Source organism: Phoca vitulina, unplaced genomic scaffold, assembly GCF_004348235.1.
Source record: "Phoca vitulina isolate PV1807 unplaced genomic scaffold, GSC_HSeal_1.0 scaffold8, whole genome shotgun sequence".
In the NCBI taxonomy this organism is placed as follows: Eukaryota; Metazoa; Chordata; class Mammalia; order Carnivora; family Phocidae; genus Phoca; species Phoca vitulina.
In genome coordinates this window covers 49,396,235-49,410,527 of record NW_022589711.1, presented here as the reverse complement: position 1 = coordinate 49,410,527, position 14,293 = coordinate 49,396,235, and the positions used below count along the sequence as shown (strand labels likewise).

The window sequence follows — 14,293 nt, the reverse complement described above, 5'->3', positions numbered from 1 at the left end:
CCAGGTGATGCTGATGCTGTTAGTCCATGGATCACAATTTGAGAATCACTGATTTAAAGCAGTGGGTCTCAAACTACTACATGTCAGAATCACCTAGAGAAATTTTTAAAATTCTGATGCTATACTCCAGATGACATAAATCAAAATCCCTGGAGATGGGGACAAATTTTCTACTGTAAAGGTTCCAAACACTTGGGTCAATGGCACACACTACTGGTGTGCTGAAAGATACAGCAGACTGTATATACAGATGGCCACCACCAATTCCTCTCATCCCTCCATGTGCATGGTACTCTCCCACCAAAAGGTAGAGTTTATTTCCCTTTACACTGAATTTGGGGTAGCCCTGTGTCTTGCTTTGACCGAAAGAATGTAGCAGAAATGATTCTGTGTGATTTCCAGGTCTAAGCCTGAAGAAAAGCTAGCTATCACATTAAGAAGCCTGATTACCCTGCTGGAGAGAGACCACATTATAAGAGAAAAGTCCTCGAGAATGAAAGACTCCAAAGGGCAGAAGAGCCTGGCCAATCCCAGCCATTCTAGCCACCCCAGGTAAGGCACCAGACATGCTGGATCCTCCAGCCACACACAAACCACTCAGCCAAAACCAACTGATGTAGAGACAAGCTGCCCCCCTCCAAGCCCTATTGTTTTAAGTCACTAAATTTTGGGGTGGTTGTTAAACAGCCAGACATAAATGTCAACAGTCTTACATAAGATATTAGTGTTTATAAGGGTTTTTACGGGGTGTTCTTTTTTTTAAGAGAGGGAGAGGGAGAGAGAGAATCTTAAGCAGGCTCTGTGCTCAATCTCACAACTGTGAGATCATGACCTAAACTGAAATCAAGAGTCAGACGCTTAACCGACTGAGCCACCCAGGTACCCCAGTGTTTATGAGTTTTTATAGTGATTTAAGAAGTTGTAAACTAAAAAAATAATAATAATAAAATAAAAAATTAAAAAAAAGTTGTAAACTATTTGGTACAACCATTCAGAAATTACCAACTGCTAAAATTATATTTTTGCTAAAATTATATTTTAATATTATTTGTCTGACTTGCTCTGTAAAGTATTTAAATGCAATAATTATTACTTTAACAAAATTATGTAACTTTCCCCCTGGTGTTACCATTTGAATCATCCAAAACTATTTTAGTCATAATTTCTTTGTCATCACTTCTTGGCTTTGTAACCACTGTTAAATATTTAATCTTTCTTTGGCTCTTATTTTCACAAATTTTTGCTGTTAATGTGCTTTTATTTTTCACATTTCTCCTACTTATAAGGTATGTATGATTGTTTCCTTAGCATCATCATTTGTTATGAGGTACTTCTATTAGAATACAATCGATTTGGGGTGGAGGAGAACACAGGCAGCAACCTCTTCGACCTCAGCCACAGCAACTTCTTCCTAGAAACATCGCCAAAGGCAAGGGAAGCAAGGGCAAAAATGAACTATTGGGACTTCATCAAGATAAAAAGCTTTTGCACAGCAAAGGAAACAGTCAACAAAACCAAAAGACAACCGACAGAATGGGAGAAGATATTTGCAAATGACATATCAGATAAAGGGCTAGTATCCAAAATCTATAAAGAACTTATCAAACTCAACACCCAAAGAACAAATAATCCAATCATGAAATGGGCAGAAGACATGAACAGACATTTCTCCAAAGAAGACATCCAAATGGCCAACAGACACATGAAAAGGCGCTCAACAAACATCACATGGCATCAGGGAAATCCAAATCAAAACCTCAATGAGATACCACCTCAAACCAGTCAGAATGCCTAAAATTAACAAGTCAGGAAATGACAGATGTTGGCGAGGATGCGGAGAAAGGGGAACCCTCCTACGCTGTTGGTGGGAATGCAAGCTGATGTAGCCACTCTGGAAAACAGTATGGAGGTTCTCAAAAACTTGAAAATAGAGCTACCCTACGACCCAGCAATCGCACTACTGGGTATTTACCCCAAAGATACAAAGGTAGTGATCCGAAGGGGCACCTGCACCCCAATGTTTATAGCAGCACTGTCCACAATAGCCAAACTATGGAAAGAGCCAAGATGTCCATCAACAGATGAATGGATAGAGAAGATGCAGTGTGTGTGTGTGTGTGTGTGTGTATACTCCCCTCCAAGCCCTATTGTTTTAAGTCACTAAATTTTGGGGTGGTTGTTAAACAGCCAGACATAAATGTCAACAGTCTTACATAAGATATTAGTGTTTATAAGGGTTTTTGCGGGGTGTTCTTTTTTTTAAGAGAGGGAGAGGGAGAGAGAGAATCACACACAATGGAATATTATGCAGCCATCAAAAAACACGAAATCTTGCCATTTGCAATGACGTGGATGGAACTAGAGGGTATTATGCTAAATGAAATAAGTCAATCAGAGAAAGACAAGAATCATATGATCTCACTGATATGAGGAATTCTTAATCTCAGGAAACAAACTGAGGGTTGCAGGAGTGGTGGGGGTGGGAGGGATGGGGTGGCTGGGTGATAGACATTGGGGCGGGTATGTGCTATGGTGAGCGCTATGAATTGTGTAAGACTGATGAATCACAGACCTGTACCTCTGAAACAAACAATACATTATATGTAAAAAAAAAAAAAAAAAAAGTAGGAAGGGAAAAATGAAGGGGGGCAAATCGGAGGGGGAGATGAACCATGAGCGACTATGGACTCTGAGAAACAAACTGAGGGTTTTAGAGGGGAGGGGGTTGGGGGGATGGGTTAGCCTGGTGATGTGTATTAAAGAGGGCACGTATTGAATGGAGCACTGGGTGTTATACGCAAACAATGAATCATGGAAAACTACATCAAAAAAAAAAAAGAATACAATTATTTTTTTGACTATTACTTCTTGATATTTATTATTGGCTTTTGATGTTAATTAGCCAAACTCTGACTCTTGATGAAATTTCATTGTTTTATTTTTAATTATTAAAAAACATTTCTGAAGATGAATGCACATAATCTGTTGTGATGAGCACTGAGTGCTACATGTAAGTGATGAATCACTAAATTCCACTCCTGAAACTAATATAACACTATATGTTAACTAACTGGAATTTAAATAAAAACTTGAAATAAACAAATGCACATAATCATTTAAATGGGATTGTAGGCATTTGCAGATTTTCTGATCATACATGAGAGTAACATTTATTGCATTAACTAAATTAGTATTTCCTATTTTATTAAATGTTCATTATATTATCTTTCAATTTATTTTAAAACATTTTAAGAATGCAGAAAAATATATGCACACATATCAATTTCTGAAACTTAAAGACATATATTGTTTCATTTTCATAGTTAGATTTTTTACTGATTGTTGTTTTCCCGCCATAATGGACAAATTTTTCAATAAATAGTGCTGAACAGTGATTACATTCAGAATACAAACACAATGGTCCAAATTCTCTTCTTTGACCTATCTTTTTTATCAAAGTTATTAAATGAATCAATGGTAGAAGCAAACCATACAGGACTTCAACACAAAACATCCATTTCATACAGAAAGATTTGTACTCTAAACTTCTGCAAACACAAAAAAAGAAACAAAGTTCTTTTATGAGATTAGTCACAACAATATCAGATTAAGAAACTAGTTACAGGGGCGCCTGGGTGGCTCAGTCGTTAAGCGTCTGCCTTTGGCTCAGGTCATGATCCCAGGGTCCTGGGATCGAGCCCCGCATCGGGCTCCCTGCTCCGCAGGAAGCCTGCTTCTCCCTCTCCCATTCCCCCTGCTTGTATTCCGTCTCTCGCTGTGTCTCTCTCTGTCAAATGAATAAATAAAATCTTTAAAAAAAAAAAAAAAATAGTTACAAAGAAAAAAAAAGAAGCTAGTTACAAGACTACCCAATTAGGAGCTAGAGCCAGAATGCCTCATACAATTGCAAAATTGCACAATATGTTAGCTTGCAAGGACAATGTTAAAACTTCATAATTTCCAAACAGGCAAAGGAAATAAAAAAGGTACCATATATGAGTAACAGAACAGATGCATTTGACAGCATGCCAAATAAACACAATAACAATCACTAACCCAGAAGAAAACTTTATCAAAAGTGTTTACTGCTGAGTGATGATTCTACATGTTAAGAACTGTGCTCAAGTTAACAGCAATGGTTGAAACGTCTGAATAGAAGATTATCTTGCAAAGCCATTGATTGTTTTTGCAAAGTACCAAAACAAACCCCTAGGGATGAAATACTCAAAATGCTCGAAGAAAAATTTAAAACAAAAAAGATTATATTATGGAGACATTCTAATGTTGCATACCGACAGTGCTGTCATAATGACAGCAAGATGTAAATTTGTGCTAAAAATTCATTTGGAAAATTCTGAAGATCTAGTAACACATTATTTCACAAAGGATCTCTCATAAAGTAAAAGTTTGAATGTAGACATAAATTCCAAATTAAATGTTATCAAAAAAAAGTATGAATCTAAACAAAGTATTCAAAACCTTTGGTTCATCCATTTTTAGCTTTTAGGTAAAGAAAAGATATGAGACTATCACTCTCTGCTGTTTAAAACAAAATGTACTGGCTGTCAAAAGGAAGAACTGTGCCTAAGTTTGTAAGTTGAAAGTAGAATTCAAAAGTTTAGGAGGAATAAATCTCAACTTACAGGTGTGGTTAATGCTAGTTATTGACATTAAAATATGGCTTAAGCAGCATTCTGCAATCTGATGAACTTATTTCAAGCAATCCTTGATATTTCTGACAATTAACATACACTGACAAACTGTGTGGATTCAGAGTGTTGGAAAGGAGAGGCTAAGAATGAATCACTAGGGAGTCAATGCTATAATCTACATCCACAAAGAGAATTATTAAAAGTTAATTAAGGGTTAAGGGAAGAAAAAAGTAGGTAGACCAACTTCTGTGTATACCTGCAAAAAAGGTTCATCATTACCTTATTCAAAATCTATTCAGTTTATCCAGGAAAATTTAAGCATCACACATGTCAATGAAAGAAAAAAAGAGAGCACTTCAACTTAATGAATAATTGCTCCTTTAAAGCACAACTTAAAGAGACAGAATTACTTAAATTCTAATTAATGGGATAAAGAAGGTCCTATCAATCAGGAAGAAAGGGCAATAAATCAACTCCTGTCAATCAGGAGCAAAGGGCAATAAATACTCACCTGCCTTTCACCAATATGCCTACTTATGCAGACAACATTCTCATCAATGACAATGACCAAGAATTTGAAAAATCAGCTCTCTCTCAAATAAATAAATAAAATCTTTAAAATATATATCTATATATTAAATATTTAGAAGTGTTATACATTCAATATGTAATATGTTCCCTAATACTATGTGTTTTATTTTAACATAATTCTATTAAAAAGAAAATTTTTTGTTTTTTTTTTTGTTTGTTTGTTTGTTTTTTAAAGATTTTATTTATTTATTTGAGAGAGAGAATGAGAGAGAGCGCGCATGAGAGGGGGAGGGTCAAAGGGAGAAGCAGACTCCCTGCCAAGCAGGGAGCCCGATGCGGGACTTGATCCCAGGACTCCAGGATCATGACCTGAGCCGAAGGCAGTGGCTTAACCAACTGAGCCACCCAGGCGCCCTAAAAAGAAAATTTTTTTAAAAGATTTTGTTTATTTGACAGAGAGAGACAGAGCGAGAGAGGGAACACAAGCGGGGGGAGCGGGAGAGGGAGAAGCAGGCTTCCCGCCGAGGAGGTAGCCCGATGCAGGGCTCGATCCGAGAACCCTGGGATCATGACCTGAGCCGAAGGCAGGTGCCTAATGACTGAGCCACCCAGGCGCCCCTAAAAAGTTTTTATTTATTAAATATTAATTACTTTAACATAATTCCATTTTTAAAATCTAAACGTTTTTCACCAACACCCGATAGGACATGACACTTTCATAAAGCCATCTATTGAGTGAATGAGTAGACAGCTACAATACGGAAACTCAAACTTACAAAAAAACAAAGCAAAAAGGGTTACACATTTTATAGAATTTATGCATCAATTCAACCTTAAAGCTTAATTCAGCAAAGATAATAATCAAATAAATATTCCAAGTTCCTTACACAAACAGCAAGTTAGAATCCAAGAGAATCATCAGTGAAGTTATAGAAATCTCTGTGTTCCAGAAAAACAAGTCAGTATTCAAGCCAACTCCAATACATAGTAGAATGTAGCACACATGACCTGCTCTGGAAAAGTCATGAGTTGGCATCTTTTTTTTTTTTTTTAAAGATTTTATTTATTTATTTGAGAGAGAGAATGAGAGAGAGCGCGCACAAGAGGGGGGAGCGGGAAAGGGAGAAGCAGGCTTCCCGCTGAGCAGGGAGCCCGATGTGGGACTTGATCCCGGGACTCCAGGATCATGACCTGAGCCGAAGGCAGTCGCTTAACCAACTGAGCCACCCAGGCGCCCATGAGTTGGCATCTTATAAAGACATGAGTTAAGGAGCAACCCTAGGAAATTCTCATACTGTAAGGAATACGGAACAGTAATATCCATTTTTACAGAAGAAATAAACCACAAAAGAATCCAAATAATTTTTTTAAATGACCAGAGACAATCTAATCCCAATCTATGTTTAATCTTCCTTGGCTAAAAACCCAAATGGCTGTTATTTCAAACATTTATTTAAACCCATAAAGTTATTCATAAATGACATCTGTCAAATATCCAGCTTTTTATCCTGACACAAATTGATACCCCAAAACCTAAGTGTTACAAAGTCTGCTATAGACTGTGAGCAGATTCCAGTGTTTACACATTTTAGAAAGCAGTTTGTCCTATAAAGCAGTTATATCCTATAAAGCCTCCTTCACCCTATAATGCTATGTAATTAAAATTCGTTATAGAGAATGCTACTAAAATAAAGCATTTTATGCAGCTAGGCTTTTCCCACATTTTAACAAATGGCTCTGAGATCATAATTAAATCTTATAATAAATAATGCTTTGTAACCTTAGAATGTTTATAAACTAAAAGTCATCTAGTAAAGCCCATTCACTTTACAGAGGAGCATAAAGCTCAGAAAAATTAAATGACCTCCCCAGGGTAAGAATTACGCAAGTACTAGGAATATATTATAGTAAACAAGAGATGTGTCATCCCTGTGTACATTCTAGTCAAAGTGAAATATGCAGTATTATGATGGAGGAAGAATCTTTGCCTCATATATAAGAACTCTGAATCAAGTATACACAAGTCACTCCTCCTAGGAAAAACTGAAAGTACTTGTTAACAAGAAACAAAAAGGCCAGGTAAAGCAGACAGCATAGCAACTATAAAAGGAAAAGTTATTAAAATAAACCAAGGTCTTAGAATTTCATACTTGTATCTATTAGTAAGAAAATTTCTGAGATGCTATAAAAAATATGCAAATAAAATTAGAAAGGCACTGGACATCTGAGTGTAGTTTCAAAGAGTTTTCTATTTATACATATGTAGTACATATACAAACACACACAAGCTCACCAACCTACAGCCTTAAGACCTCTGAGCAGACAGGCCGACAAAGAGTAATCTCCTGTTGGTTTGCAAATTATTTTTTTTAAGATTTTATTTATTGGGGCGCCTGGGTGGCTCGGTCGGTTAAGCATCTGCCTTCGGCTGGGGTCACGATCCCAGGGTCCTGGGATCGAGCTCCACATTGGGCTCCCTGCTCAGCGGGAGGCCTGCTTCTCCCTCTCCCCCTGCTTGTGTTCCCTCTCTTGCTGTCTCTCTGTCAAATAAATAAACAAAATCTTTAAAAAAAAAAAAAAAGATTTTATTTATTTATTTGAGAGAGAGAGAGAGAGAGAGAGAGAGAGAGAGAGCACAAGGCGGGGGAGGGGCAGAGGGAGAGGGAGAAGCAGACTCCCCACTGAGCAGGGAACCCAACGCAGAGCTTGATCCCAGGACCCTGAGATCAGGACCTGAGCTGAAGGCAGACACTTAACCAGCTACCCAGGCGCCCCATTTTGCAAATTATTTTTAAAGCAACATAAATTTTACAGTCAAAACAGAGATCCTGAAGTTTTTCAAGTGCCAGAAACAATAAAAGAAAATTTTTAAACATTTCTTTAAATTATCTACCTAGTGTGTGCTGTCACGGATTTAAAAGATTTTTATTCATTTAATGACTATAAAAAAAAACACTTAAGAGTTTTAATAACTTCATAACCCCGGTCTCCTTAACTCTGCCATGAGTAACTACTTTCTACCAAGAATCTTCTAGGTGGTAGTAGCAGAGATTAATACAACAAAGTGCCTGCAATCATGGAACTTAGAACAGACAATAAATTAAGTACATATATACATTTAAGAACCAGACCCACATATCTGTACATCATCTGTGTGTGTGTGCATGGCGCACTCACATGTGTGTGTGGGTGTGTGTATGTGTATAAAAAACAGAGTAAAATGACATAAAGTGACCATAGGGTGGTCAAGGAAGGTTTCTCTGAAAGGTTGTAACCTAAATAAAGTGAAGGAGATCCATAGGAAGAGAAGGAATATTGTAAGGAAAACAGCCATACATAGATATGAAGGAAGAATATTCTGCACAGAATAGATAGCAAGTGCAAAAGCCTTCAGATGAGAACTACTTTGGTATGTCAAAGAAAAACAGAGTCCAAGTAGCTACAGCCAAGTAGAGAGTAGAGATGAGATCAGGGAGTTATCAGAGGGCTTGGTAGACCATGGTTATAACGGATTTTACTCCGTTTGTGTGATGGGAAGCTAGAACAGTGGAACGCTGTTAACTAATTTATATTTTTACAGTTCTTCCTGACCGGGTGCCTGGGTGGCTCAGTCAGTTAAGCATCCGACCCTTTTTTTGGGGGGGGTGGATCTCTGGCCTTTTATTATTTTTATTATGTTATGTTAGTCACCATACAGTACATCATTAGTTTTTGATGTACTGTCCCATGATTATTTGCGTATAACACCCAATGCTCATTACAACACATGTCCTCCTTAATACCCATCACCAGGCCATCCCATCCCCCTACCCTCCTCCCCTCTGAAACCCTCAGATTGTTTCCTGGAGTCCAGAGTCTCTCATGGTTCATCTCCCCCTCTGATTTCCCCCCCTTCAGTTTTCCCTTACTTCCCCTAATGGCCTCCATGCTATTCCTTATGTTCCACATCTGAGTGGAACCATATGATAATTCTTCCTCTGCTTGACTTATTTCACTTAGCATAATCCCCTCCAGATCCATCCATGTCAATGCAAATGGTGGGTATTCATCCTTTGTGATGGCTGAGTAATATTCCATTATATATATGAACCTCGTCTTTGGGAAAAGTTTTCAATTAGCAATAATCGCGCCTCAGAAAAACCTCATTGGCTACAATACTGCCGCTGCGCAAAGCTAAGAATCCGACTCTTGATTTTGGCTGAGGTCATGATCTCAGGGTCATGAGATCAAGCCCCACATCGGGCTCCATGCTGAGTGTGGAGCCTGCTTAAGATTCTCTCTTTCCCTCTCCCTCTGTCCCCCATCCCACTCACTTGCGCGCTCTCTCTCTCAAAAATTAAATTAAATTTAAATTTAAAAAAGTTCTTCCTGGCTTCTGTATACAGAACTCATTGTAGAAGGGCAAGAAAAGAAGCAGAAACACAAGTTGGTAGGCCATGATATAATCCTAAACAAGAGGTGGTAGTAGTTTAGATGTGGAGGTGACAGAGAAACTACTATTAGATGGATTTGGGGTATATTTTGCTAATATATTGGATATGGAGAATATGGAAAAAAGAAAAGTCATATAAGAAGTTTTAAGGATAGAGCGCCTGGGTGGCTCAGTTGGTTAAGCGACTGCCTTCGGCTCAGGTCATGATCCTGGAGTCCCTGGATCGAGTCCCGCATCGGGCTTCCTGCTCGGCAGGGAGTCTGCTTTGTCCTCTGACCCCATCCCCTCTCAGGTGTTCTCTCTCTCAAATAAATAAATAAAATCTTTAAAAAAAAAAAAAAAAAAGAAGTTTTAAGGATAAAAATCATTAAATTGCACAATAATTTGCCTGCCAAAAATATTTTTTTCCTCAGTGCAATTGGTTTTTATTATTAAAGCCAAGATTGGAAAATGGCTATCCCCCCCACCTTGCCGTGACCCTCCCACCTACCTCCAGATTCATCCTGTTATGTCCTGTGAAGGTGAAAACTAGATTTCTCTGGAAAAGACTCAGAAATGCTCATGCCCACCAAAAATATTTTCAAATTATAGCCTTTATGGTTGCTGTGCTGGTTAATTGTTGGTTTTCACCACTACATCACCCTTCCATGGGCTCCTCCTCTATATTGCCAGGTACTAGAAATCTGCAAAACATATTTCCTAGGCCTCCTTGCATACAAAGAGGTTAGATTCTGCCAATGGAAGCCAATGTTAGATTAAGAGGCAAGACATAGAGGAAACCACTGTTTTTTCCTGCTTCTGTTCTGACACAGACATCAGTAAGCAACTGTGAGCCACACCAACTTTGAGCAGCACTGGTGACCAATCTGGGCAGTTTCAAGGGGACTACAGGCTCCTTGACTCTTGAGGCAGCCACAAGAAGGCAAGCTCCTGGCTTCCCGGCCAGGTAACAATGGCCGTATTCTCAAAAGTGCAGGTACTTAGGGGCTCTGGGAAACACCACTTTCCCTTTTGTTTCTCCAGCCCCAGGGGCAATAGCTACTTCCCATATTTACTAATCTCTAGGTGGCATCACCTTAACTTTTTTTTATTCCTCCAGACCTTCTAACATTTTTGTAACCAATTCACTGTATTAAAGTCTTTCTATCAGAAACATCCTAAGTGGTTTGTTTTCCTGAATGTATGCCAACTGATAAAACTGATATGAAGAAAGGAATATCACTCTCCAGAGTCTACTTTCACATACTGCGTTCCTCATAACACCCTTACATATAGGCATGGCAAATTCTATTATTCCCTTTATATGAAACAATAAACTGAAAAATGAAAGTGATTATTAAAATACTTTGAAGTAAGATTTCTTGAGAAGAAAGCTTCCAATACACATTTAAACAATTTATTTACCAAGTGTTTATCTTAACCATAACTTTTCACATATAAAACTTTAACAAAGAACAAGGTATTCTTATGTAAAGCAATAATGTAAGATTTACACTGGTGTTTTTTTTGAAGATTTTATTTATTTATTTGAGAGTGAGAGAGAGAGCATGATCCAGGGGACGGGCAGAAGGAGAGGGAGAAGCAGACTCAGCGTGGGGCTGAGCATCCCAGGATGCTGAGATCATGACCTGAGCTGAAGGCAGACGCTTAACCGACTGAGCCACCCAGCACCCCAAGACTTACACTGATTTAAAGAAAATAACAGAAACAAGACTATTACAAAAGATATCATGGAGAAAACATTTAACCTGTTATGTTAATTTCAAATCAATAGCTTTTATCCCCCCAAAATTAATTCTCACTATATTACATTTTTTTAAGAAGTTTAAATACAAGCAATCACCTGATTTAAAAAGAAATCAAACATACTATATTCTGGCATCTAAATCCGCCAGAAGGCAAAAAGAGAGTAAGAGGTCATCAAAAAAACAAATTGGTCAAAATATCAGAGCTAAAACCGTAAAGCTCTTCGAAGAAAATGAAGGAATAAATCTTCATGATCTGGGATTTGGCGATGGATTTTTGGATATGACCCCAAAAGCAGAAGCAACAGAAGAAAAAATAAATTGAATATCATCAAAATTAACTTTTGTGCATCAAAGAACATTATCAAGAAAGTGAAAAGACAACTTATAGAATGGGAGAAAATATTTATATATCACTTATCTGATAAGAGTTTAATATCCAAAATATACAAAGAATTCAATTTTTAAAATTCCAATTTAAAAATGGTCAAAGGAGTTGAATGGGCAACAATGGTAATGATGACAGAAGATATACAATATCATGTGCCAATAAACACATGAAAACATGCTCAACTGCATTAAGCATTAGAGAAATGCAAATCCAAACCACAGTGACACTACTTCATACCTCCTAGGATAGCTATGATAAAAAAATGGAAAATAATAAATGTTGACAAGGATGTGAAAAACTGGAACATTCATCTATTGCTGGTGGGAATGTAAAATGGTACAGGTTCTGTGAAAAACAGTTTAGTGGTTCCTCAAGAAGGAAGTAGTATAGAAGTACCATATGAACCAGTAATTTCACACCTAGATATACACTCAAAAGAACTGAAATCAGGAACTGAAGCAGATACTTGTACATGCTAATTTCTGTACAGATAAAATTTGAAGTACAATTAAAATAAATATTATCAGATAACTTTATCCTTAATTTATTGACCAAAAAAGAAAATCAAATATACTAAGAACCAAAAATTAGCAGAATTTAAAGAATATAAGTGCTGATATTCTTGTTATAAACAGCTGCTAATAAATTTTGAAACACCAAATAATTATATGACAGTCATATATTTTAAGCTTTTAAAAATATTAAAAGCGTATAACACAAAAATTAACTCAAAATAGATTAAAGACTTGAATGGAAGACCAGAACTCATAAAACTCCTAGAAGAAAACACAGGCAGTAAGCTCCTTGACATGTCTTGGCAATGATTTTTTTGGATTTGACACCAAAACAAAGGTAACAAAAGCAAAAATAAACAAGTGGGACTACATCAAACTAAAAAGTTTCTGCACTACAAAGGAAACCAACAACAAAGTGAAAAAGCAACTTACCGGATGGCAGAAAATATTTGCAAATCATATATCTGATAAGGGGTTAATATTAAAATTAAAAAAACCCTCATACAACTCAATAGCAGAGGGTCTGAATAGATTGTTTCCAAAGAAAACATGCAGATGGTTGATACATGAAAAGATGTTCTACATCACTAATCATCAGGGAAATGTAAATCAAAATGCAATGAGACACCACCTCATCCCTGTTAGAATGACTATTATCAAAAGGACAAGGAAAAACAAAACAGGGTGCCTGGGTGGCTCAGTCATTAAGTGTCTGCCTTCGGCTCAGGTCGTGATCCCAGGGTCCTGGGATTGAGCCCCATATTGGGCTCCCTGCTCAGCGGGGAGTCTGCTTCTCCCTCTCCCTCTGCTGCTCCCCCTGCTTGTGCTCTCTCTATCAAATAAATAAATAAAATCTTTAAAACAAAAAACAAAAAACAAAAAAAAGACAAGAAATAACAAATGTTGATGAGATTACAGAGAAAAGGGAACCCTTGTGCACTATTGGTGGCAATGCAAATTGGTGCAGCCACTATGAAAACAGTATGGAAGTTCCTCAAAGAAATAAAATTAGAACTACCATATGATCCAGCAATTCCACTTCTGGGTATTATGGGAAGAAAGTGAAAACACTAACTTGAAAAGATATCTGCACTCCCATGTTCATAGCAGCATTATTTACAATAGCCAAGACATGGAAACAACCTAAATGTCCATCATTGGATGAATGGATAAAGAAGATATAGATATATAGATACAGATGTATATATATATATATACAGATACACATACAATGCAATAATACTCGGCCATAAAAATTAATGAACTCCTGCCATTTGCAACAAAATGGATGGACCTTACAGGCATTATGCTAAATGAAATAAGCCAGAGAGATAAAGATAAATACTGTATGATTGCACTCAGACGTAAAATTTTTAAAACAACAACAAAAAAACAAGCTTAAGGATATGGAGAACAGACGGGTCTGGTGGCTGCCTGAGGCAGGGGTGGGGGTGATGGGGGTCAAAAGGTGTAAATTTCTAGTTATAAAGTGACTATGTTGTGGGAACATATCGTACAGCATGATGACTATAGTTAATAATACTGTACTGCAGGGGTGCCTGGGTGGCTTAGTCAGTTAAGCAGCCGACTCTTGATTTCAGCTCAGGTCATGATCTCACGTCTGGCTCTGAGCTCAGTGCTGAGTCTGCCTATGCCTCTCCCTCTGCTCCTCCCCCACCCTCAAATAAATAAATAAACGAATAAAATCTTCTAAAAAATAATAATAATACCGTACTGCATATTTGAAAGTAGGTAGGAGAGTGGGTCTTGAAAGTTCTCATCACAAGAAAAAAATTTGTAACTATATGTGGTGATACATATAGTTAAGTGAAATTTACTGTGGTAATCATTTTGCAATATAGGCAAATATAGAATCGTTACATGGAATCACTATACACATGAAACTAACATGTCAATTATACCTCAATAAAAATTGTTTTTAAAAGAAGTATATAACTTACAAGCTACAACATTTTCAGTAAACTTTTACAGAATTTATAAAGGAATTTCCTGACATTCTAAAAGTA

The 14,293-nt window shown here is 37.2% G+C and overlaps 1 protein-coding gene and 1 pseudogene across 13 annotated transcripts in view; both read right to left on the bottom strand.

The window, feature by feature from the left end:
* The window catches only part of ACAP2 (ArfGAP with coiled-coil, ankyrin repeat and PH domains 2), a 137,028-nt gene that overhangs the window by 73,763 nt on the left and 48,972 nt on the right, over nucleotides 1-14,293 (bottom strand). The gene's annotated exons all lie outside the window — the stretch shown is intronic.
* Nucleotides 9,233-9,358, bottom strand: LOC116634224 (annotated as a pseudogene).